This window comes from Schistocerca nitens, chromosome 10, assembly GCF_023898315.1.
Source record: "Schistocerca nitens isolate TAMUIC-IGC-003100 chromosome 10, iqSchNite1.1, whole genome shotgun sequence".
Lineage (NCBI taxonomy): Eukaryota > Metazoa > Arthropoda > Insecta > Orthoptera > Acrididae > Schistocerca > Schistocerca nitens.
In genome coordinates this window covers 166347968-166370128 of record NC_064623.1, presented here as the reverse complement: position 1 = coordinate 166370128, position 22161 = coordinate 166347968, and the positions used below count along the sequence as shown (strand labels likewise).

Genomic DNA, 22161 nt, shown 5'->3' with positions numbered 1-22161 from the left:
CCATTTATAATGGGGCACAAATTGACGAAGATTGGTCATCAGGTCATACAAGAATCATCAGTCAGCTTTGGTTGTATGAAGAAGTGGAGAGCGACTGGAACCTGAAACTCTGTGGCAGATCAGAACTGCCTGCCGCACCGGGATTCGAGCCTTGTCTGCAACGAGAAAATGCTCTTTCCATCTGAGTACCGCCCGTAAAAAGCGAGGTCCTGGGTTTGAATCCCGGTCTATCAGAAAGTTTCAATCTGCCACGGAGTTTCGAAACAGTGCACACTCCGCTACAGACTAAAAGATTCAGTCTGGTATCTGAAGTCTGGTCATTCAATAGGTTGGGGTTGGGTTGTTTTGGGGAAGGAGACCAGGCAGCGAGGTCATCGGTCTCATCGGATTAGGGAAGGACGGGGAGGGAAGTCGGCCGTGCCCTTTGAAAGGAACCATCCCGACATTTGCCTGGGGCGATTTAGGGAAATCACGGAAAAGTTAAATCAGGATGGCCGGACGCGGGATTGAACCGTCGTCCTCCCGAATGCGAGTCCAGAGTTATTCAATAGGTGGTAATGATGGTTCCTGTAGTGCCCTTCGTCACCAGTATTTCAATCTGTAATAATTTCTGTCCATTGTGCCAAGATTGCACAACTTTTACATCTACTACATGGATGTGTCTATTCGCCAGGTAATTCTCCGCCAAGTTTGACTCTGATAGTGAATGTATAATTTAGTATATTTAGTGTTAGTAATTACTTTATTTGGTGCTTATGAATTCTTTGCTTGTACCTCTAATGAACTACTTCTCGGCGTCTGTACATGTCTCGTGTGTGAAACCCAGTGTAAGGACACAGAGTTCACCTCTCAAATAGTACCGAAGAAACTGCTTGGCTTAATATTTCCATGAGATGAACAGTTACCATCACCAGTAACGCCTCACTAGACATTGCAGAGAGATTTTGGGATTTAGCCCTGGGCTTTAATGCTCTGCCTGGTGATCAGGAAAAGTACCTCCACCTTATCCCCAATTTTCCTGTTACTGTTCGTTTCATTTCGTGTAATGACGTAGGTTTCCACGCCAGTGTAGCATGAGACATTTTTGGCTGTTAAGCCACGTCATTATGGAACTAAAATAACTGTAAAGCCGACGTTTCGACCGCCTTTGCAGTAGTCCTCTTCAGGGCTGGAACATTCCTTTTCAAAAAAGACTGGGTGCCAACAGTAAGTTTGGCACTGTTTAGCCGTGCTCTTTACTTTAAAGGAACGAAATTGAGAGCTAAATTAGATTCTGTTACTGAGGTCGAAAGAAAGTGCAAAGACTAGACTAATTTTGAAGGTCAATGAAACAATAATGATGGCATACGTAGACATGCACGCATGAAGGACGAGAAATGGAGGTAGTTCCCATTTTCATCTATCTCGGTTCGCAGATTTATGCTAATGATGACTGCAGTCACGAAATCAAGAGACGCTTGTTACTTGGTATAAAGTTGATGTCCAAACCTGGGATTGTTTTAATGAGTAAAGGCAGAACTTCAGCGACAAAGATCTGTACAGTGAGGGCTGTGGTTTTCCAGTTGTGAAGGACAGGTGTGAGATAAGAAAGGCTGAACGTCCTAGAATAGACTCCTCTCAATTGTGGTGCTGGAGGAAAGTCCTTAGAGTTCCAAGGCTGCAGATTGAATGAATATCTCGGTACTAAAGGTAAAAAAAAAGGTTGTTTCTTGGAAGTTATGATACTGAAAATAACTTACATACTTTGGGCCTACCATGAGAGGACATGATTCGGTGGAAAAGACCTTAATGCTGATGAAGATCGAAGGCACAAGGAGAAGAGGGAGGTAAAGGATGAGACAGATTGATGGCATCACAAAGGTAGTGGATTCCGATCTAGAAACTTTTCGGGAACAGTGCGGGATGGAGTAAATTTGCGTGCTTTAGTTAGCCACATAAATTCGGAGTCGACTAAACGACGAGAAAGAGAGAGAAATCTAACAGTGGCTCTATTGACAACAAATGTACGAAATGACAGGTGCTAATGTTCTAGTTATACAAAAATATTGTATTATCGTTGTTATGAAATACGCATGGAGGGGGTCACTTCAAAATTAACAAATATTTGACTTTCGAGTCAAGTTTTCAAAAGGCAACTAACACTGGTTTTCAAAAAGTTTCCCTGGAAGGGTTTAGGAAAATCACAGTAAACTGAGGATGCTGGGATACGGATCTGAACCAACGTCTTCCCAAAAACTTAGTCCAATGTGCTAATTACTTTCGTTCTATACTATGTAATGCATTCTTAAGATATATATTTCTTCATTACTGGATCTAGAATGTTTCTTCATTTCGAGAAAACTGAAGTTCGTGGCTTTCTAGATAGACTGAGTACGTGGTTCATATCATATTTACATGACAGCAAGCAAAGAGTAATATTAAATAGCTCATGCAATTATCATAATTAATCTTCTTCTGAAAGAGGACAAATTACTACTGGTTTTCCACAGGGTTTAATATTGGGACCGCTCTTGTTCTTGCTGTATACAAATAACCATCCCATTTGCACTGAAAATGCAGAAACATTGATCTTTTGTGACAGGGCAAGCATTATAATCAATCGGAATACTGATGCAGCGATGAAAAACATGCGAGGTAGGAAAGGGACTACGGGGACGAGTAGAAATGGGATACTCGGACCCAACCGAAATCAACTAGTGCGGTCACAGTCCATTGAGAAGCGGACCTGAGAAGATGAGAAGGGGGGCCGGCGTTGCCGAAAGTGCGAATTGCGAGAGTGAGGCGGCCGCCCCTGGACCAGGAGAGCTATTTTGACAATGAGCAGGCGGCGCCAAAAATGGTCCCCCTCCTCTACCACTCCCCCATTCCTTCCTCCCCTCCCCCCCCCACCCTTACCTTGGTGGGTGATAGTTTTGCAGCGTCCCTGGCTCCCGAGGACAGACGTCTGCTTCTTCCAAAGAGCTTCGCATTACGTAACTAGGACGCCACACTGGAGGAGTATTATTTCTAGCGCTGGAAGCTGTAGAAAAGATTTCCTCAGGTACTGGGTCAGTCGCAGGATTTCAGAAGGGCCTGTCCGCTAGAAGCATCACCGTCTGCTTCATCGGACGGTTATTAAAATATCTAAGAAACAAAAACTGTTATTTTTTGTGATATGTCATATGCATTCGATTGTGCAAATCCCTACATTCGTTTCGAGAAACCTGAAGTTCGTGGCTTTCTAGATAGACTGAGTACGTGGTTCATATCATATTTACATGACAGCAAGCAAAGAGTAATGTTAAATAGCTCATGCAATTATCATGATTAATCTTCTTCTGAACGAGGACAAATTACTACTGGTGTTCCACAGGGTTTAATATTGGGACCGCTCTTGTTCTTGCTGTATACAAATAACCCTCCCATTTGCATTGAAAATGCAGAAACATTGCTCTTTGGTGACAGGGCAAGCATCATAATCAATCGGAATACTGATGCAACGATGAAAAATGATGTGTCGGCAGCTGGGCCAACACCTTGTAGATGTTGTTGTTGTGGTCTTCAGTCCTGAGACTGGTTTGATGCAGCTCTCCATGCTACTCTATCCTGTGCAAGCTTCTTCATCTCCCAGTACCTACTGCAACCTACATCCTTCTGAATCTGCTTAGTGAATTGATCTCTTGGTCTCCCTCTACGATTTTTACCCTCCACGCTGCCCTCCAATGCTAAATTTGTGATCCCTTGATGCCTCAAAACATGTCCTACCAACCGATCCCTTCTTCTAGTCAAGTTGTGCCACAAACTTCTCTTCTCCCCAATCCAATTCAATACCTCCTCATTAGTTATGTGATCTACCCACCTTATCTTCAGCATTCTTCTGTAGCACCACATTTCGAAAGCTTCTATTCTCTTCTTGTCCAAACTGGTTATCGTCCATGTTTCACTTCCATACATGGCTACACTCCATACAAATACTTTCGAGAACCTTGTAGATAGAGGTGGTTTAAAAAGGCACGCGAGACTAACGCAGACGGGCGTGAAGTACTGGAACAGGATACGTAATTAATGCTATGAAGAAAAGAACGGTGCTTCTCATATATTTATCTTTAATTTCTTCTTGTACATCTCTATGGTGAACACAAGTGAGACTCTAATTACAATCACTGTAAGGCTAATGGCGCCTTGCTAGTCCGTAGCCATTAACTTAGCTGAAGGCTATTCTGTCTCTCGGCTAATGAGAGAGAAAGGCTTAGTACGACTAGTCGCTAGCTCTGTCGTCCGTACAACTGGGGTGAGTTCGAGTCAGTCTCTCGAGACCTGCCTTGTGGTGGCGCTAGGTTTGCGATCACACAGTGGCGACACGCGGGTCCGACATGTACTACAGGACCGCCGCCGATTTAAGCTACCACCTAGCACGTTTGGTGTCTGGCTGTGACACCACAAAAAACACTATAAACGAAATATTTAGACAAATTATTAACTACTTCTCCATTAATAAATCGTCAATTAACTTACGAAAAATATCATTCATCTAGTTCTGCGCAAAGCAGAATGTACCATCATCAGTAATAGTGGAATGGAAAATGTATAAAAGAAAATGTTGAAACTTTCTGTGTGTTCATACCTGTATTGATTAGGTCTTGAAGTGTAAATCATTTTATACATCGTCTCAAACGTTCAGAAGCGTTTAATCTGCTTTTGATTGCAGGTTTTGGTGATGAAAGCATCAGAGAATTGACATACTTTGTATACTTTCATGCATTAATGGAGTGCAAATCAGTTTCCTGTTGCAGTTCTACACGTAGACACAAAGCGCTGTAAGGATAATACCTGGCATCCAGCCTAGAACCTCGCGTAGACAACCTGTTTAATAAACACAATCATACCAGCAACTGACAACAGCCTCACAGTTTTACTCTTTTATCTGATCTGTTGAGAAGACTCAGTCACAATTTGAAAATAATAGTAACATTCACAAATGAAAGGCCAGGAACGAAAAGAACCTCCACTATCCACAACTTAACCTTCCTGTTGCGCCCTGTATATTATTTTCAAGGCATAACGACTTGGCACCGTGGTAAGACATTGAACTTGTACTCGGGAGAACCCATCCAAAGCAAGGTTTTCCATGATTGCTTAAGGGGGCTGCCGGGATGGTTCCTACGAAACAGCAGGTGGAATTCCTTCCACATCCTTCCCTGCGTGGACGTTAAACCCTAATTTCCTTTTCTTCCTTCATTTTCAGTACATTCGTAACTAAGTTCCCCACTCCATTCTGTTCGTTGTTCCACTTGTTCATTTTTCCTGCCTCTCCTGGCCATCACAAACATGCATCCCCTCACTACTCGCTGAGGCACTCCCGGTAAGATAACAGAGTCAGTACACGCTGGTTTTAAACTTCCCTAAACCATCCAAACTGCAGTACTTTCGTGCAGGCCACCGCCGTTCTAGGGGATGCCGGGACTTCTCTTCTTGTTAATTTTAATTTTTTTTCTGCTTAAAATTTTCATTTCCAGAGCTCCTCCACCAGATCTTGTGGTCTATGTGCCAAGCAGAGACGTGTGGGGGGGGGGGGGAGGGGGGGAGGGGGGAGGGGGAGAGAATGACGAGCTGGCTGTAGGATGCAACCACAGCGTCAGACGAAAAGACAGACGCTCTCACTTTTCTAGCCCCCTGAGAAGCATGATGTCTTCACCTACCAGTCTCTCTCTCTCTCTCTCTCTCTCTCTCTCTCTCTCTCTCTCTGTCTCTTGAAGGTTCCCGAACTTGGTTCCGACATCGAACGACACCTGTCATGATCATGTTAACTGTCAGGTGGTCCGACCTACAACCCCAGGGCGCACCCAACTGTACTCCATAAACTTAAACAGATTTTGACCATTGATTTTTAGACTTTCTGTATTATTTACAAGTACCTCTGGATGCCCACTCTCCTGGTAATCATTCCAGTCACCACTCTGAACCTGTACATATTTTGAAAATATTAGTTAATTTACCAAAAGCATTTTACATCACTTACATTTTCGTAATTTCTATTGCAATCCATACACTCATTATGTTCAACTTCTCTAAATAAAATAAAGCTCTTCAACTTTCGTACAATTTTTGTAGATGTCTTCATAAATCTGTCTTTGTAGTCTTATTACAACTGATATTCAAGCCTATTTTTCACCTTGCTGATTAAGCTCTTCCACTCTTGTTCAAGTTTACATGCACGAGATCAGTGTTTCCCAGTCTTTGGGATAATTACTCCCTGAGGAGTAAAATGAAATTTTCTGAGGGGAAAAACAAAAGATTCAATTGTGTTTTAGTCACGACACTAAATTGTTTTTAGAAGATCGTTACGATTACCAGAAATTACATTTTTTTATTTCAAATTCTAGCAATAACGCGAGGTACAATGCGGTTGGGGTTACAGTTTGTGAAAATAATGTGTGGGCATATATTCAGGTAGTTGACATATGCTTAAATATCTCTTTAAAATGCCTTCTCCAGTCCGTAGGTAGCTCCCGCAGTGGATCAGGATTAATAACAGCACGATACAACAATAACTACGTAATGCTACTACACTGCTGTAGGTCCTTTAAGACTTTATTTTAATGGTGGGAGTGGTCAGATACAAAGCATAGGCAGCCTGCAGTCTTCCAATTTTTGCCAGTTCAGAAAGGAGTCCAGCAATTAAGTGATTTGCAAAAAGTAAATATAGTGCACATAACTTGGTTGATTTTATATGGGGGTGTCGCTAGGTCTCTGGGTGGTACAAAGGACATCTATCCTCAATGTGGATGATTAGCTTCCTTTTAAGAGGAGGAATTATAGGTAGCACTCGCGATACACTGAGAATTGCATCATCATTCCATAATAAAACGCTTGTTAGAAATAACCAGTGCCAATTGTCTCAACGACCCTTTAGTTCGCTCTTTAATAAAAAAAACTTACAAAAAATAAAAATTATTAATCATTCTTCATCTTAAAAGTGTTCAGAGAATTTTTTTTCATTCTAAAGTTGAGTTAGGCGGTAATGTTGGTGGGAGTAGAGGGGTGGGGGGGGGGGGGGGTTGGAAGGGCTCATAGCATATATTCAGGTAGTTGACATATGCTTAAATATCTCTTGAAAATGCCTTCTCCAGTCCGTAGGTAGCTCCCGCAGTGGACCCCTTTCTGAACTGGCAAAAATTGGAAGACTGCAGGCTGCCTATGCTTTGTATCTGACCACTCCCACCGTTAAAATAAAGTCTTAAAGGACCTACAGCAGTGTAGTAGCATTACGTAGTTATTGTTGTATCGTGCTGTCATCTGCACTGAGAGGTAATGGTCTCAATATGGTTAGGAACCACTGCACTGGATGCAGACAGTCGAAGGTAATCGTCGAATCTAAAGTAGTCCCATTAACACAAACGCCTTCTCTGTTGTTCCAATATAAAGTTTTGAAGACTTCCCCTAGCTCTGCTGAGATTAGTTTTAGCAGTGTGGAATCTCCTGGTCCCAGACTTCGATTCAGTTCTGGATTTCCCGCTGTTTCCTCGACGAAGGTGGCAAAAGAAGGTAAGATTTCCATATTCTTGTCGAGAAGATTGACAAAGGAATCTGTGGCGTGAGGTATTACATACCAGACAAGATCACTAAAATGCAACATAGGTCCATGTCAATATTTTCTTATAATCCGCAGCCGAAAAATAATTTTATTGTCTGTTCTATCACGCTTACGACCAATAATTATATTTTGGAATCAATAAATAACTTACAACTCGTTATCGGTTTCACATGCTGTACCTATTACTCTACTGTACTCCATTATTAAAGACGGAATTCTAAATTAAATGAAACATATGCAACTGCCAGAACACCTTGTACTTCGCCAATGATGTACTTTAGTGACGTCGGCACGGGAGTTCAGATCCAGTAGATATTACCACAGAGAACTTGTGGAATCCGATTAATGCAACCGTTGAAAACACGGTTGGCACACTCTTTTTCATTATAGACTCACATTTTTTCTTCAATCAGTCTGGACACATTAAGCTTATACTTTATGGATATTAGATAATACGTGTGGTGTGCGTACCGTAAGATCTTCGGTACACACACCATCAGATTATTTGACTTTTCGCTCTATCGAAGTAGGCGAGTGTCAGCAAAATGTCTCGTGGTCTTATCGCGGCGTGTTTATCTTCTGCCGTTAGGTCAGATGATATAAATCCCACTTGCATGCTTAGAGTAGCAGATTGACGGTGACCAACTTTAAACAGAACTTGATTAATTTTCACACACATTTATTAAAATAATAACAAGCCTAAAAATTACTTAATTTGGTTCTGGATGCTATTTACAATTGACAATCGGAAGTTCCTTTGGTCTTGGTACGTTAATCTTATTCTCACATATCTCTGATACTTGACAAAGTGTCTATTCATTTATCTTCATGGCTATGTACAGGAATATGGTAATCTTATTAGGCGCAGACTGAAACTTGACTATAGACTGGTACAGACAAATGCAGACTAATGCAGACTGACTAATCGGAGGTCTGTACACTCGTTATAATACCTCGAGCGTTCAGGTATCACTGTGCGAGTGTGACCCACGAGGAGAAAAGGTTCTACGTTAGCAGCAATCTCATTGGCTGCGTTACATATTAATACGCTGATCGGCGGAAGCAGAATTTGGTCCGTCTCTAAGGCAGCGCCATCTCGTAGTGCGGAGACAGACGAGCGCTGCGCCTGCGCTGTTGTGCTTAGCGGGGCGCGCTCTAGTGGGAAAGTTGTGTACGCGCTGACTACGTGGAACTATGTACACAACAATACGTCACTGTGTATTTATGGCCGTGATTGAAGTTCAGGCAGTCATTGAGGTTTCTGAAGAGTTGTCACCAGCGATGTGGGTGTTCTGATTGTTCCCATCTACACTTCCATAATTTTCTGGTTGAAGTTGCAATTGACCGTAGCTCAAAAAGTTTGTCTCTTGGATGGGGATTGAATCTATTTTTAATTTTGTGTTTGAGAAATTGCGTCCCAGACAAAAATATGAAGGCATAATGTGCATATGTGTAACTACAGCCAGTAAAAATGATGACTTGGTAGACATCTAGCGCCCTGTGAGTAGTTTTTATTTATTTATAACTTTGTAACTTACATTTCCCCTGTTGGCGGTGGACTCTCTTCAACATTTTGTTTGTAAATGAAAGGACCACAAAATAAATTTTATTGTGATTAAAAAAGTGAAAACAACATCACATGGTGAAGGTAATGTGTGTTTGTTTCGCTTCATCACCACGACAGTAATGGTGGGGACTCCTGGTATGACAAAGCATTTGGATGAGGAAGGTATTGGACATAATCTTACATGGGAAGGGTTGTGGGATGTATATGAGAGCTGAAACTGGTAGCTGGGATGCAGGAATTAGGACGGAGAAGGTTTTCACTTAGCATAGGAAGAGGCTGGGCTGGAATATTCCGTTGGAATGAAATAGGTTGGGGTAGGTTAGATTTGACAGCACGAGTTAACTAATGGTCTGGAACAGGCATGATAAAATTTTGCAGGGAAAGGGCGGGGTTTGTTTGAACGCAAAAGGGTGGTGCCTTGTGCTGATATCTGTGTGGCAGCAGGTCAAGGGCCTCAGGGCTGTGGGGGTCCAGTTTATGGAACACGCTGGACGGGAGGTGGAGTTTGAGGGGGTTTAGCAGCTGTATTATCTGGTATGGGGTGTGGCTGTGAGTATGTAGTCAGATACTTAAAGAGTGACGTAATGTATGTCGTTGAAACATTTAAAGGTATCGGAGAATTTAAGAGGAGCATAGGACTGTGCTGCCTTTGTTCAGGAGGGGCTGGAATTCATGAAGAATGTAGGGAAGATGCTCGTGGACAAGTTAGTCATTTTTGCAATTTTCGTCTATTGTGGGTTTCCTGCAAATCTCCACTTACTAATTATCCAAAGCGATATCAGCAACACAGGAAAATTTAGTTTTTGATTATGCGTTTGCGTTCTGCTCGGTTGGTGTGATTGAGGGCAATTAGGTAGAGGAAAGCATTTCTGAAGAAGAGAAATTTGTTAACATCGAGTATCGATTTGTCAGGAAGTCGTTTCTGAAAGTATTTGTATGGAGTGTAGCCATGTTTGGAAGTGAAAAGTGGCCGATGAATAGTTTGGACATGAAGAGAATAGAAGCTTTCGAAATGTGGTGCTACAGAAGAATGCTGAAGATTAGATGGGTAGATAACCTAACTAGTGAGGAGGTATTGAATAGAACTGGGGAGAAGAGAAGTTTGTGGCACAACTTGACTAGAAGAAGGGATCGGTTGGTAGGGCATATTCTGAAGCATCAAGGGATCACCAATTTAGTATTGGAGGTCAGCGTGGAGGGTAAAACTCGTAGAGGGGAACCAAGAGATGAATATACCAAACAGATTCAGAAGGATGTAGGATGCAGTAGGTACTGGGAGATGAAGAAGCTTGCACAGGATAGAGTAGCATGGAGAGCTGTATCAAACCAGGCTCTGCACTGAAGACCACAACAACAACAGATAGAGGTCATGGGGGCGGAAATCGATAACATTTTGCAGTAACTATTGCCTGCGTTTTCCCAGGATGGATGAAGAGGCAGTATTGGTTATACACTACTGGCGATTAAAATTGCTACACCAAGAAGAAACGCAGATGATAAACGGGTGTTCATTGTAAACATATATTATACTAGAACTGACATGTGATTACATTTTCACGCAATTTGGGTGCATAGATCCAGTACCCAGAACAACCACCACTGGCCGTAATAACGGCCCTGATACGCCTGGGCGTTGAGTCAGACAGAGCTTGGATGGTGTGTACAGGTACAGCTGCCCATGCAGCTTCAACACGATACCACAGTTCGTCAAGAGTAGTGACTGGCGTATTGTGACGAGCCAGTTGCTCTGCCACCATTGACCAGACGTTTTCAGTTGGTGAGAGATCTGGAGAATGTGCTGGCCAGGGTAGCAGTCGAACATTTTCTGTATCCAGAAAGGCCGGTACAGGACCTGCAACATGCGGTCGTGCATTATCCTGCTGAAATGTAGGGTTTCGCAAGGATCGAATGAAGGGTAGAGCCACGGGTCATAACACATCTGAAATGTAACGTCCACTGTTCAAAGTGGAGTCAATGCGAATTAGAGGTGACCGAGACGTGTAACCGATGGCACCCCATAACATCGCGCCAGGTGATACGCCAGTATGGCGATGACGAATACTCGCTTCCAATGTGCGTCCACTGCGATGTCGCCAAACACGGATGCGACCATCATGATGCTGTAAACAGAACCTGGATCCATCCGAAAAAATGACGTTTCGCCATTCGTGCACCCAGGTTCGTCGTTGAGTACACCATCGCACGCGCTCCTGTCTGTGATGGAGCGTCAAGGGTAACCGCAGCCATGTTCTCCGAGCTGATAGTCCATGCTGCTGAAAACGTCGTCGAACTGCTCGTGCAGATGGTTGTTCTCTTGTAAACGTCCCCATCTGTTGACTCGGGGATCGAGACGTGGCTGCACGATCCGTTACAGCCATGCGGATAAGATGCCTGTCATCTCGACTGCTAGTGATACGAGGCCGTTGGGATCCAGCACGGCGTTCCGTATTACCCTCCTGAACCCACCGATTCCGTATTCTGCTAACAGTCATTGGATCTCGACCAACGAGAACAGCAATGTCGCGATACGATAAACGGCAATCGTGATAGGCTACAATCCGACCTTTATCAAAGTCGGAAACGTGATAGTACGCATTGCTGCTCCTTACACGAGGCATCACAACAACGTTTCACCAGGCAACGCCGGTCAAGTGCTGTTTGTGTATGAGAAATCGGTTGGAAACTTTGCTCATGTCAGCACGTTGTAGGTGTCGCCACCGGCGCCAACCTTGTGTGAATGCTCTGAAATGCTGATCAATTGCATATCACAGCATCTTCTTCCTGTCGCTTAAATTTCTCGTCTGTAACACGTCGTCTTCGTGGTGTAGCAATTTTAATGGGCAGTAGTGTATTATATAACGATGTCACTCAGGTGAAATGGAGAGTGGGTGAACAGCGAGTGCTGCAGTGTCGTCAGGGTGGAAAATACAGAACGCATGTACCTAGCTGGTTTATGAGGGTGGACGTGGAGGCGGCCCACGTACGAGAACGTAAGCCCTGCGGCCGGCCTCGGCTATTCCTGTGAGTACGGCCCGTGACCCACGTCAGCGAGCACCCACGGCCCGGTATTCTTGGACCTCTCGCGCGCTCTGCGAATCCACTGACGTAACCCGGCGGGCGGGCTGCGCGGCGCGGCGCGTTTTGGTAACGGGCGACGGACACCGTGGGGCGTGCCAGCTGTAGGTGCTCGTGCATGGTGTCTATGCAGAGAGGACTGACGAAATTAATATGGCAGCTCCGTGGTGCAAGCGTGGACTGCCTGGAAAAAATCCAAAGCACCCAGAAGCAGAAAAGAAACGTCAAGGGTTGAGAGGGTATTTCAGTGATCACAATATAGAGTCAGATTTACCAAGAACTTGGCATCCACATCTACATCTACATACATACTCCGCAATCCACCATACGGTTCGTGGCGGAGGGTACCTCGTACCACAACTAGCATCTTCTCTCCCTGTTCCACTCCCAAACAGAACGAGGGAAATATGACTGCCTATATGCCTCTGTACGAGCCCTAATCTCTCTTATCTTTGTGGTCTTTCCGCGAAATGTAAGTTGGCGGCAGTAAAATTGTACTGCAGTCAGCCTCAAATGCTGGTTCTCTAAATTTCCTCAGTAGCGATTCATCGAAAAGAACGCCTCCTTTCCTCTACAAACTCCCACCCGAGTTCCTGAAGCATTTCCGTAACACTCGCTTGATCATCAAACCTACCAGTAACAAATCTAGCAGTCCGCCTCTGAGTTGCTTCTATGTCCTCCCTCAATCCGACCTGATACGGATCCCAAACGCTCGAGCAGTACTCAAGAATAGGTCGTACCAGCGTTCTATAAGCGGTTTCCTTTACAGATGAGCCACATCTTCCCAAAATTCTACCAATGAACCGAAGACGACTACCCGCCTTCCCCACAACTGCCATTACATGCTTGTCCCACTTCATATCGCCCTGCAATGTTACCCCCAAATATTTAATCGACGTGACTGTGTCAAGCGCTACACTGCTAATGGAGTATTCAAACATTACAGGATTCTTTTCCCTATTCAACACCAATCACAAATCCTGCCAAGTCATCTTGTATCCTCCTACAGTCATTCAACGGCACTATCAGCCCACTTATTAGTATGAGGTTATACCCCCTGTGGCTTGGATGCATGCTCTGGTTTGATTAGGAGGGGCGTCATAAAGTCTCTGTACCTCCTCCCGAAGCAAGCTAATTCACAACTGTGGTAACTGTCCCTTAATATCCCGGGACAGAGCTGACACCTGGGCTGGTCCCACAAGTGCTCCACCAAGCGAGGTGGCGCAGATCTTACCACACTGGACTCGATTTCGGGGGGGGACGACGGTTCAATCTCGCGTCCGGCCATCCTGATTTAGGTTTTCCGTTCAAAAGGTTCAAATGGCTCTGAGCACTGTGGGACTTAACATCTTAGGTCATCAGTCTCCTAGAACTTAGAACTACTTAAACCTAACTAACCTAAGGACATCACACACATCCATGCCCGAGTCAGGATTCGAACCTGCGACCGTAACAGCAGCGCGGTTCCGGACTGAAGCGCCTAGAACCGCTCGGCCACAACGGCCGGCTAGGCTTTCCGTGATTTCTCTAGAACGCTCCAGGCAAATGACGGGATGGTTTCTTTGAAAGGTCACGGCCAACTTCCTTCCCCTTCCTTGCCTAATGCGATGAGACCGATGACCTCGTAGTCTGGTCTCTTCCCCAAAGACAACCTAAACCACAAGTGGTCTGTGGGGGACAGATCTGTACATCTTGCTGGTCAGCCCTGAGTACCTCAGCATCACGGAGACAGTTTGTAGAGACACGTGCCACGTAAAGACGAGCATTATGCTATTGAAGAATGGCACATTGCTAGTGCCGCACGAGAGGTGACTCGTGAGGGCGCTGCATATCCGTGACATGCCATTCAGCCGTCGGATTTTCCTCACTCACCACCAACTGTGGCCCGAAGTCATACCCCGTGGCTTCCCACACCACGATGCCAGCAGTAACAAAGATGTGCCTCTCCAAAACATGGGACCTCACCCAAAGTCAGCATACGTGCCGACGATGATCTGATGATATTTAAAGCAATTCTATCAAACAGAATAATAATTTATTGTATCTGAATATCTTTCGGCCTGCTTTATTCCTCTCAACTGTACAAAACTATGTGTCGACTTTCTTAACATCATTAAGCTGGAGGGCGTAATACATATGCTCTTACCCACTCCGTCGTAGAGGATGACGGTAAAGGGAAAAGGTTGGGAAATGAATTTCCCTCTCCCAACTCCAAAATTCGCCCCGACATATATTCTTTCTATCAGCACTGTCTACAACTCCCTTTTCCAAAGTTATTCTAACGTATATTATCCTTTTTCCCTCATTCTACCTGCCTTAATCTCCCCCCCCCCCTCCCTCCGCCGACGAAATATGTCTGCTACAATTAATGTCTACATCTACATACATATTCCACAAAACACCATCTGCTGCATGGCGTAGGGCACACTGTGTCAACAGTAGTCTCTCTCTTTCCTGTTCCACTGACAACTGGAGCAAGGAGCAAATGAATGTCTATAATCTTCCGTACAAGCCTTGATTTCTCCTATCTTTGCCTTCCTTACGCTGGATCAATCAATCAATCAATCTCTTTATTCATCCGTTAACAATATACATTGTATGGATGTAGTCAATTACAATATAGTTTATATTTAATTTGTTTCAAAAATTTGGATAATAAATACAAATATTTTATAGCAGTATATACAAATAATATTACTTTTCCATATTCAGATATTCTTCAATGCTGTAAAAACTATGTGTCAGTAAAAATTGTTTAAGATCTACCTTGAATTTATGAAATTCTTCAATTTTCTTTATTGTATAAGTCAATGCACTAAAAAGTATTTTGGGCTGGTAGTTTACACTAAATTACTCTAATAGCCCTTTTTTGAAGTTTGAAAGGTTGTTTTGCCATACCTGTATTTCCCCAGAAGATCACTCCATATCTAAGCAAACTCATCATGTAAGCATAATAGGCACACAGCAATGTTTCAGTGTTGCAGCATTCCCAAAGCATTTTTAGCACACAGCAGCATTTGCTAAATTTTTTACTCAAAACTTCTACATGCTTTTCCCATCTCAAGTGCTCATCCACCCATATACCGAGGAATTTTGTGTATGGAGCTTGTGCAATAACATAGTTCCCTAACTCAGCTTTTACTCTTCTTCTAGCTTTACTTTTAATATTACTGAAATTCATCAATACTGTTTTATCCTTATTTATGATCAAAGCATTATCACTAAACCATTTTCCTGTCTCATTTATTGTCCTACAGACACTCTGCTGTAGATCATCCTCAGTGTATCCTTTTATAAAATTCTAGAGTCATCAGCGAACATCACCGTTTCTCCAACTGTCAGATGGTTTGTCAAATTGTTTACGTACACCAAGAACAACAGAGGACCTAACATGGAACCCTGGGGCACGCCATAGCTAGTTTTTTTGAAATCTGAAAGATACTGTTTGGACGTCGTCCAGGCATCTCCAGTTGAGTTCACGAAGCATCTCCATGATACTCGGCGTTGATTGAACCTACCAGTAACAAATCCAATAGCATGCCTGTGAACTGATAGTCCCATCTAAGGATATTTTCACAGGACTCGAGAAATTGTTTTTCACACAACATCAGCACAATCACTGTATTACAGTAGCATCAACATCTAAAAGTATTTTCATCTGCCATGTAAATCGCCTGTCAATAACGAAAATTCGTCAAATTTTATAAACACCGCTCATGGATTAGGCCTTAGACCTGTTCCAACTGCTGCCTACATGGCACTAAAAGGAACGGTCTATGATCGTGGCACATTTGATCAGAAAGCCACCAGTCCCCACAGCCGTTGTTGTCAGTAGATGAATCTTGATAACGCCACTGCTACTTTGTTCACGCAGCTCTTCATTTGACATCTTGGATTTTTCTTCTACACATATTGTAACGTCCCCACCGCATTCCCTTGCCTGTATGTGAAGCGTAATCTCTGGAAGTTCTCTAAGGTTTTTGATACAATTTTCACTAAAAGACTGATTCACTGGGAAGGTTTGTGTGTATTATATATTACCACTACGCCAGACAAATCGACCATCGGTACACGTGCGAAGCTGGTGCAGGTCACTTATCTGCGTATAGCTTTTAAACTAAAATTATCACTACATTTGCTTTACGTAACGCAACCTTTGGAAGCTACAAACAACCTGTGCTAAAAAGTTATTTTGATCGGCTGAGAACCCACCCTCTCCTGAGGAACTGAAATAACAACAGAATAAACGAAAGCCTATTACGTCACGTCCCTAGACCCACATCCAGAGATCTCAAAGATCCAGCTCCATCTCAGTCAGTTTACCTCCTATTTGTAAACAATTTCTCTTCCAAATAGATCCTTCCAAACATACAGTCAAAAACTGTTGGACGAATCAACTGCAGTTTCCGACCGCATAATTTCTACATCACCATATACAACAGTCCTTCCCAATTATACTTACTAAAATAACTGAGCTTAACATCTAAATTGCATCCCTCCGTTCTCCGCACCTGCAAATTCACGTGTCGACCTATCCTATGCCAATGTCATCTGGATTTCCGCTCCACTTCCTCCAAATCCTCGAATACTATGCACGCTGCTCACTTTCCACACCCACCTATCTTTCGCCATACGAATCTTGTAGCAACTCTCTGTTCCCTCTCCCCCATTGAACACCTTAGAACCTCATCTACTTTCAACAAACTTGATACCAATAAACTAACACGACTGACTTCCAATTCTTGTATTCTACTGCGCCAGTCTATACCCACTCCATAACATATCCCACTTAAACATTAATCACCAGTCACAACCCAGCGTTGAAATCCGTCTGTCTCCTCGCTTTTCTCTTACAGCAGGTAAATTCGTTTTCACCCCACTTCCATTCCAAAACACTATAATAAAACCGATATCGTCCACCCTTCCGTACCAGACCCAAACCCACCACTCACTTCTTTGTCAAAATCAACAAGTCTTCCTCCTCTTCCTTATTTACTCCCTGGTTGTCATTAAACCATGTGCGAACAGCAGCAGTAACAACGCCGAACAATTAGTGGAATATATCTTAATCTGTCTACCCATCAATATAGCCGGATTTTTATCTTATAAAAACTCAGAAAAATAACCTAAATTTTAATTTATAAACTGCATGTAATTCAACTCCTTTTATGTATTTTTAAGCTACTTTGATATATTTTTAAATCTCTGTAACTGTTCGATGAGTGCCCATCACTCCATTCATGTAACATGACGGGGATGAAATCAACGCAAACAGAAAAAAAATTCCACTGAGGGCAAGTTCTTGGTGTCCACTTAGCTGGTACATGAATGCCATTCAACTGCAAACCTCTTAGGGGATGAATATATCTAGAGCTTATGTATCTTGTTTCGTGTCATTCAAGACATACCTGAGTTTGTCAAACATGATAGTAGAAGAAAAAGGCGAATTTATTAGCAATGACATTAATGCATTAACGAGGATTGTTGCTTGTAACAGGAAGAACAGTAGCACAATAGTGTTGACATTAATATGTATATGATACCATTCCTTAGGTTAGTGATACACTCTAGTCCAGGGATCCCCAAACTATTTTGGACAAGTGACCCCTTTTCCAAAATGAACTGTTACCTCAGACCCCCATGGCCAAATTACCTACTTTTAAGATCAACCCCCATATTCATAATGGTCCGCTAACTTAAAACAGCTGCTGAAGAGTGTTAGTTTTCATTCTGACTTAGGTCAATAGAAGAAGACAGAGTGAGAATTAGCAATGCTTTAAGTTAGCAGACTATTATGAATAAGGGGGCCTATCTTTAGCTTTTTCCTACTGATACAAAATACCTAGGTACTAAGGTACCAATTGGAAAACTTTGCACTTGGTTAAGTGAGTAAAGTTGACTTCATTTTCTCATCAAAATTTAACAAAATAAAAAGACATACAATTCAGTAAATATCAAGTATAATTTATAATGATTATTACAAATTAAGTACTTAAAGAATCTTAAGTAGGTAGGAAATTATATTTTAAAAAGTATTAATTCGCAAAGAGAACATAAAACATTCAGTGTGATGGATGAACCTGGTGACTATCTACCAATCTAGCTACATCCGGTTCAATATTGGTGAGTTGCAGCCTTAAATCTCCACGTTCGTTGATTTTCAAACGGTTTCTTTGTTTCGTCAAAATGTTTGTTACCACACTGAAGCTTCTTTCAACTAGGTATGATGATGGAAACTTGTCCACACAGACTTGCCGAGTTTTTCATCTTGTACGAACTTGAGGAATTTACATTACTACAACAACGCTATTTCCTACAAAAATATTAATTATTCTTAGTACACGTAACACAACATAAACAATACAGTACCTACCTATCTTGAAAGTTTTAAATAAGAGTTTGTGTTAATTTAATAACTGTCAATTTTTAGACCTCGACGACCCCCAAAATCAGTTTTCGTTTATGTCGACCCCTAGGAAACCGATATCGACCCCAAGGGGTCGATATCGACCACTTTGGGAATCCCTGCTCTAGTCTTTGGCAGAAACTGAAGCACGCCTCCGTCAAGATCTTTGGGTGCCTCAGTCATAGGTCCTTGGCAGGAGATAGAACACACCTGCTTCAATAAGCACTTGTCGATGCCTAGTGTACCGGTACCATCGGCAAAATCTACAGGCTCCAGATCAGCAACTGCATCCTTGAGGGGGTTATACTGGCCTCTTAACCTACAGGACCATCCGCAATGCTAGCCCCTGCGCTGATGCTGGTGATCTGTCACTTCCATTTGACAGCAGTTCCTCCTGACATGAACATCAGTTACTGATGTTGCTCATGTTTGCTCACCGCAGCGTGCAAACGCCTTTTGTGAACTGCGGCCCCCCTTACCCCACATACAAACCCATTTCGGCTGTGCACAAAGCAAAACTTCGTATCCACATGGGAGGCCAAGATTCAAGTCTAGGGGTGGACTTGAACGGTACCCTAGGTGTCCAAGATACTCAGATTACTGTTCTGGCTTCTGGAATTCAAGAGATCAGATTTAATTTAAAAGTTAAACTCTGTGCCAGCGCCTCAGTTACATATCGATTTTCGCTGAGGCGTCTAAGCAAGTAGACAGCCCAGTCGTGTCCTTTGTATCTGGTAACTGAACTAGTACTCACTTATCTTGCGTGCTGGAGTAGATGATGCATGTTCTGATCGAAATATTACCATCTGCTTCGTTTCCATGAGTGCAATGTAAGCCATCTGGTGCATGTCTCCATCAGAGTAGGTTGAAGGCCAATGGCGTTTCACTAAGCGGCACATAAAGCTCCACATCTTCCATGGACTCAACAACACGTAAAAAGGACAGAAGTGCCTATTTGGGAATGAACTACCAAATTTTTGGGACGCTGGTTGCTACGTTTCTTCTTAAGACGGAAGTGGCCACTGCAACTCATTATGACGGTGTAAATGAAAGGGAAACACTTGGTCAGCGAAAAAGTTGAAATAAACGTCCAGATTCACATTCACAGAACCCTCAGCCAGTGATCCAAAGTCGTGACATGAGAAGCGTTCCCAAAACATGACAGAACTGACAGAACTAAACTACTTCCTCCACACACTGTGAACTCGGAATGACGGTGCACATTGCTCCATGGCTCATTTGAAAAGAGGGAAAATGGCGACTCTTCAGGCCACAGTAAACACCTTCAGTCCAGAATTGGATTTTCACTCTGCAGTGGAGTGTGCGCTGCTATGAAGCTTCCTGGCAGATTAATATGCCAGGAAGTTTCATATCAGCGCACACTCCGCTGCAGAGTGAAAATCTCATTCTGGAAACAACCCCCAGTCTGTGGCTAAGCCACGTCTCCGCAATGTCCTTTGTTTCAGGAGTGCTAGTTCTGCAAGGTTCGCAGGAGAGCTTCTGTTAAGTTTGGAAACGTAGGCGACGAGGTACTGGCGGAAGTAAAGTTGTGAGGACGGGGCGTCAGTCGTGCTTGGGTAGCTCAGTCGGTAGAGCACTTGCCCGCGCAAGGCAAAGGTCCCGAGTTCGAGTCTCGGTCCGGCACAAAGTTTTAATCTGCCAGGAAGTTTCACCTTCAGTCCACTTTCTGTGTTGTTCGACGCACTGAAGACGTGAAGCTTGACGTGGTACTGTGAGAGGTGGACTTTTGGAACCAAAATGTCCATTGCATGGAGTTGCCTTCTCAATGTGCGCACAGAAACTGGCTGAGAAGGACGCACTTTCACTGACGTCAGTATTTCCTGTCACGTTGAAAACAGATTGAGACTCGACTCAAAATGTCCACTTCATGCAGTTTCCTTTGCAGTGTTAGTTCGGAGACTTCAAATTGTTCAAATGGCTCTGAGCACTATGGGACTCAACTGCTGAGGTCATTAGTCCCCTAGAACTTAGAACTAGTTAAACCTAACTAACCTAAGGACATCACAAACATCCATGCCCGAGGCAGGATTCGAACCTGCGACCGTAGCGGTCTTGCGGTTCCAGACTGCAGCGCCTTTAACCGCACGGCCACTTCGGCCGGCAGTTCGGAGACTCTTTGAAACAGACCTGCTTTCACTGACATCAGAATTCTTGTCAGGTTGAAACCGAGTGACATTCGTCTCGATTCACTGATGGTAAGGATCATTTTATTACCAGTTCTGTCACCCCGTGTTACAAGGCAGCGAGTCCACATTGATTCACCTACAAATTGAGCAGCTTGGCCCATGGTGTCTCCCCCCCCCACCCCCCCACCCCCACCCATTTTAACCTGCTCATCCCATACAACCGACTGGAACACACACACACATGGCTTCACTGCCACGATTTCTGACAGCGGTGGAGACTCAGAGTACCACCTAGTGCCAATACCGTACCGTCTACTGTGCTCCAAAGGACCAAAAAATGGTTCAAATGGCTCTGAGCACTATGGGACTTAACATCAGAGGTCATCAGTCCCCTAGAACTTAGAACTACTTAAACCTAACTAACCTAAGGACATCACACACAACCATGCCCGAGGCAGGATTCGGACCTGCGGTTGTAGCGGTCTCGCGGCTCCAACTGAAGCGCCTAGAACCGCTCGGCCACACCGGCCGGCTCCAAAGGACCAATGCGTTATATTAAGAGCACCAAAGCTCCGCTTTTAGGCCGATATGGGCCAATAGGGGCTAACTCTTAGCCGTGTCATCCTATAACAGTGGTGCCATTCAGGGAAAGAGAAACTAACGTTAGAAGCAGTCAAATGAAAAAAGAGACAGATGGAAATATATAAGTAAATTGTACATTACTTCAAAAGTAACCCGCAATAACTGTCAATACACTTATCCCACTGTGAGAAAACAAGGTCAGTGCCACCAAGCAAAAATTTCTTGGGTTGCCTATGGAACCTTGAGTGCACCCATGCGCGAACCTCTTCATCTGAAGCAAATTGACGCTCAAGAATATCTTTCTTCAAGGCTATGGAAATCACATGGGGAGAAATCGGGATTGTATACAGAATGTGTAAGGCTTCCCTGCGCAGTTACTGCAGCACAGTCGAAACAACTGTGGCAACATATGGGCGGGCGTCATCCTGCAACAGCCATTTCAAATACGCTGCAGAAGTTTTCGCTGGGAAACGCTTACACATCCTCCATACAATTCCGAACTCTCCCCCTACGATTTCCATATATTTGCAGTCCTGAGTAAGAAACATCGTGGCCATGGATTTGCTCCGGACAAAGAGATATATTCTTTCGTACAATCATGTTTCCGTGATCAACCGAAAACATTTTTCCGTGAAGGTGTGTATTAGACCGGAGACGCACAAACGACAGAGAGGCTTCGTCCCACCGTAGCCCTCAGTGGTTCACAACCGACAACAGGCCACAGCAGTCCACCCGCCGCACCGTCGCCCCACACCAAACCCAGGGTTATTGTGCGGTTCGGCCCCCAGTGGACTCCCTGGGAACGTCTCAC

The 22161-nt window shown here is 43.7% G+C and overlaps 1 protein-coding gene across 2 annotated transcripts in view; it reads left to right on the top strand.

Annotated features, from left to right (window-relative positions):
* Positions 1-22161, top strand: part of LOC126210383 (uncharacterized) — a 242126-nt gene that overhangs the window by 44691 nt on the left and 175274 nt on the right. The window lies entirely within an intron of this gene.